Raw genomic sequence first — 5,701 nt, 5'->3', positions numbered from 1 at the left:
TTGAATTTGTTACGTCATACCAGCGATGGTTTCGTCACATGTGCACTACTAGTATGTCTTACGTAAGTTTTTACTCATTGGATTCATGCGGACTGTCATGTTTGTAGGCTCTTTAGACATGTTAGAAGAGCTATACGATGATTACAAAGAAAAAAAAAATGAGTTGTACGAGCAATTGCCGTCGAGATCCAAAACCATCTAGAAGATATATTTATATACAGTATTTTATTAAATCTGTCGACCCCCTTCAGGGGTATGGTACAATGAGAGTACAATACATTTACAAAAAATAACATGAGAATAATACATATTTATAAATTCATGAAGTATAAAACATTGTACTTTAACAAAAGTGGCAAGCATAGATGAAATAATATGCTAGAAACTATTGAGTATACAAATGGCTACAAATTCAGGATATCACGTAATGTTATTTCGTTTGTCTCGACCATTACGATCAAGCCACACTTTACATATTAGGCCCCTACAGTATATAGGATCGCTGCGCCTTTCAGCCTTTGGAATCAAATCCTTGAAGCAGCACTATGTAATTGTTATGAATCGCACAAGCTTCTTTAAATGTTTAAAACTGGATCTGTTAAACATGCTTCCATACGCAATGTACTTGGGTTGCTGATGAGCAATTGCCGACCTAAATATGAACATTTTAAATTCATTTGCAGCATATTCCCCCCCCCCCCCCCCATCTGTACCGTAACATGTGCGTTCCCGATTTTTCGGGAAAAGGGGTATGGGGCTCAATTCCACGGGGGAAAAATCCCGGAAAATCATTGAAATAGGGGTCTTTTGGATTTTTTTCCCAAAATATTTCTGATTAGGGGTAGTTTTCAAATCTTTTCCCAAGAATCCTGAAAGAGGGTCTCTAAAATGATTAGTTTCAACCCCCAGGCAGGTGTCTGGGGGGTGGGGGGGGGGGGGGAGGGGGAGCGAGCAGTGGGAATACAGGCACCACGGAACGCTCGTCGGAAGAGAAGGGTTTGGTATAGTACACTGTATATAGGACCAATGATTGAGGTGAGGCCTACTTTTGGCACTTTATGAAATGTTAAAAAGCATGTACACAATTCTAGAGGAATTGAAAGTTTATTTGATGATAATTGGTTTTGAAGAGGTTGAGCTATCAAAAAAAAAAAAAAAAGTCAAGCAAAGCGATCCTAGTGAAAGGTGGGTCCCACCTTTTATTCCGGCCGCTTTAATTTGGATATCTCAGCCATTTCAAAACCAATTTTCATCAAATAAAGTTTGAATTCATCTTAGAATCAGTATGCTCTTTCATATTTCACAAGAGGTCTGTCATTATCTCAACCGAAAATCATTATCAAACATTATAGCTGGAAACCTAAAACCCCATAATGTAGCATAGTAATGGTACCCCCCCCCCCCTTTTTTTCGCATTCAATAGATGGGAAAGATCCAGCGAGAGAACCTTCGTAAAGTAGGAAAGCATATTTTCCTTTTTTTTTTTTTTCGATCAAGTTTTTTTTTTTTTTTAATGTACGCAAAAAAGAACAGAAAATGGGAGGTACTTTTTAAGGTGATTGGGGCGGGGGGGGGGGCGATGGTATAATGGGTCACTGGTACCCTCCTCCCTCTTCACTCTCAAGAGATGAGAAGAATCTGATCCTTCGGAAAGCGTAATAAAGTATTTCTCGGATTCGTTGTTGTTGTTGTTGTTGTTGTTGTTGTTGTTGTTGTTGTTGTTGTTGTTGTATACCAAGGGGGGGGGGGGCAGCCCTATAATGCCCTCTTGGTCCCCGGGTTCCGCGGCCCCTGTTAGTAGGCCTCTGAACACTGCCGGGATAGTTGCAGGTTTTCACAATGCCTTATCGTTTATAACAATATCTTTTTCACGTTTAGGACATAAAATATTTAGTCATCATAAATGGCTTACTTTTCTATCAAAAAAAAAAAAAGCTTATAAAGATATTGTTAGATAAAGGGCTTACAGGGTGGTAGATTGTTGTATCTCAATTAAACATGAAGTCAAAGAATGATCGGAAGTTTCGTCAAAATCAGATATTAAAGTATTAAAGGTCAGGTGTTCGTGTTCCCATGCATTTGGTTGCGCTTTATATGTTGCATATATTCATAGAACATTTAGTGTGACATTGTTTTGGTCGTGCACGTGATGGGTGCTGCATTTCCGAAATATGATGCCAAATTGTTGAATTCCATTTTCAAAATGCAAAAGCTCCCTCGTGTGGGAGGGAGGACCACACCCCTCCCGCACCCTCTCCCTTCATACTCCAGGTCCACCTTCATAAACTTAATACCCGGGTCGAAATTCCAACAGGCTATCACTGCTGTTCCAACAAAACCAACAAAACCTGCTGGTTTCATTATAGGGGAAGCGTTCCTATCGGTCAAACAGAGTATCATTAACTTAATAATTGGTAGACTGACATGCGGATCAAGCGATGAAACTATGATTTAAACCATTCACATTGTTCCTGTTATGAGTTATTTATTTTTTCTTAAGGTACTTGTTTGATTGAAAATTTTGCAAATATCCCACCAAAGTTACCACCGAGGCCACATCAGTTGAATTTCAGTTCTAAAACCGTTGAAACTGCTACTGGGCTTCAGGGTGTACATGGCAGATATCCCATATCCTCCCGGATCCACCCTCGCTATAAATCCTACCTGTGCCCCTCGCTTGAGTGCCCCCCCCCCACATAATTATTGAACATTACTTCATGCTTTACACGACCATTAATGTGTCATGTAGGTCCTACATCTTTTGGAGCTATTTTCCCGCGAGAGTATAATTCTTTCGCCCTCGGTTTTCGTCCCCCCCCCCCCCCCAACACGTACAGCAGGACCTTTTATATACAGTGAAATAGCTTGAAATCGCTGCGACTGCTTCGTGTAATACTTCCGACTAAAAGCAACAATGACTCACACACTCTCGCATCGTTCGATGATTATTGTCTTTATTACTATATTACTAATGTGCATCATAACGTGCAACATAAATTAGTAATCATATTTTCTGAGAGTGGAAACCCACGGGAGTAGAAGGCTATCGAGAAATACATATCACTGCTTTCTTGATACAATATTATACATTTCAAGAGACAAAACAGTACGAATCAAAAGACAAGAAAATAAAATAAAAGAGACCTGACACAAACTGGGGAGCCGATACAGGGGCGGATCCAGGAATTTCATAAAAGGGGGCGCATGTTTAGCATGGGAGCGACTTTCTGGTTTCATCAGCTGACAAGCAAATAAAAAAACAAAAACAACAACAACAAAACAACAACAACAACAAAACAACAACAACAACAACAACAACAACAACAACAACAACAACAACAACAACAACAACAACAACAACAACAGGCCTTAACAGGAATTTTCCTGTAGCACTTCCGGGGGTAATCAGCTGACAAGCAAAAAGAAAAATGATAATAGTAATAATAACTTAAAAAGGGGGATTCAGTGCAAATTTTCTCCCTTTCTCTTGCCACTTCCGGGTTTCATTAGTATGACCAAGCCCCCCCCCCCCCCCCCCCAAAAAAAAAAAAAAAAAAAAAAAAATCATGCTTTTATCATATTAAAAAATAACAAAAAGGGGGGTGCGCGCCCGGTGCCGCCGCCCCCCTCCCCTTGCCATTGCGACAAAAAAAAAAAAAAAAAATATCAAAACGATAATTTCACTGCGTTAGTTCAATTCAATAATAGCTCTAGCTCCATGGCGATGGGTCAATTCACATTATGGTACGATTGATACAAGATCACCTGTTCCTTACGTATATATGCGTGGGACTTTACCAGGGGGTGGGATCGGGGTGATCTCTGACACCTCCCTTTCAGCTTGCGTGTATTCAGCCGCATCGCAGCATACCGCATGCAAGCGCTATCGTTGGCTCTTCATGGTTGGCTAGCGCTCCTATCCTCCGCGTAATAAACGACATAACGATAGGTTGTTTCAGCTGAAGGGGGATGTGCTAAAAAAGTGCTCTAAAGGATAATTACTGACATGATAACTTGGTAAGCTATTATCACCTGATATTACCCTGAAATTGCGCTAGTATTCTCTCGGTTGACAACGTGTTAAAGGACAAAGAAGAAAACAAAGACAAAATCGAAGCGAAGATGTAGCAAGGGTAGTTCGTGTATGTTGCCTGTAGTCGAATTTGTTTATTAAGCCCCATTCGTCACTTTTCATGTTAGTAGTTTATGCCGTATTGCCTCCGAATGATTATTGATGGTGCGGTGTGGTTACGGCCTACGCATACGGTTTTTCTTGAGTAGATCTATTTAGATCTATTATATCAGGCTATTCAACAATTGCCACTTACACTCTAGAACTAGATGTACTGGTAGAGTTTAGATGCAGCGTTATGAAACAAGAAAAACAAACGGCAAGCAAACATATAAAAACTGGCCTAGTAGTGGTAACTATAGCTTAACCAACTAACAGGTAGACAACTCTAAGTAAAATTTAATGTTTATAGAGAGGTAACGTTAGATCTATCCATACCCACATCGACATCACTTGACATCTTCATGATCTTTAAATCAAAGCTCAAAGATGTCACCTTCAATTAGCCACCCAGGGCAGCACAGGTAGTCAGAAGGATTTTAACTTTTATTTTATTTTTTTTTTTTCCGAAGCATGAATATAATTTTTTTTGCATTTTTATGCCTGGAGTCTCATGTCTGTCACATGGGAGAGCCCACCAAGTGTGCGAGTGTGTACTCTCAGGACGTTCTGTACAGTACAAGAAGAAGAAACAAAGCCGAAGAAATATATCCAGAAAGTGAGCCAGCAGGACATATGACCAATCAAAATCTTCTAAATTTCTGTGGTTTGCAGTGTACTTGTAGGAGTAGGCGCCACACCACATCCACAACTTGCACAAGAACTTAGGATTTTGGTTTGGAACCATTTTATCCGTTTCAATGTGGAACTCTCACACATAGACTTCTCTAACATAAAGAATGTCAGAAAGATATTATTCAGAGGGGTGAAGTTTCATGTGTGAGTTTCTTCACTTTGCCTCCCTCTACAAATTAAATTTGTTAAGATCGCAACTGCTGATCTGTAAATTAACAAACATGTCGGAAAAAAGGAACCAGTGGGACTCAAACCTGTCATCTACTGCTACATTTACATGTACAGATCAGCAATTGCGATCTTAACAAATTGAATTTGTAGAGGGAGACAAAGTGAAGAAACTCACACCTGACAAAGAATGGCCCACAAGGACCAACAATGTTAACCCGTTGAGGAGGAGTCCCGAGTATACTCGGTCCCGAGTATACTCGGGCAAGTGTCTATGGGAAATGCATGTTGTAGCAAAATCCGCCCACAAGTCTCTGTGAATTCATCCCATGTTTTGTAATTTACAAAGCCAACTGAGTTTGAAGCCAGTTCAGAGAACCTACAAGTAGCTCATGTTACAAATGTACACATTGGTACAAGTGTGCAAGTGACCTTACTTTTTATTTCTTTTGGTTGGTTGGGCACTTCATTTGTTTTGAAAGTGATGTCCAGTGTGACACTTTATCAGAGACTCCAATCCCAAGCACCTTCTGATCTGGAAATTCTCCCGCCTGAAACCCCTAGCAAACACGAGACTCCAAGTTGATGTGCGCGAAGCGCACATCACGAGCGCGAAGTTCCTTGCGGTTCTAGCATGTCTAGGGTTGTAGATGCTCTCACATGCTA

Source organism: Diadema setosum, chromosome 7 (genome assembly GCF_964275005.1).
Source record: "Diadema setosum chromosome 7, eeDiaSeto1, whole genome shotgun sequence".
Lineage (NCBI taxonomy): Eukaryota > Metazoa > Echinodermata > Echinoidea > Diadematoida > Diadematidae > Diadema > Diadema setosum.
The sequence above is the reverse complement of the archived record's forward strand: the minus strand, read 5'-3'. Positions refer to the sequence as shown.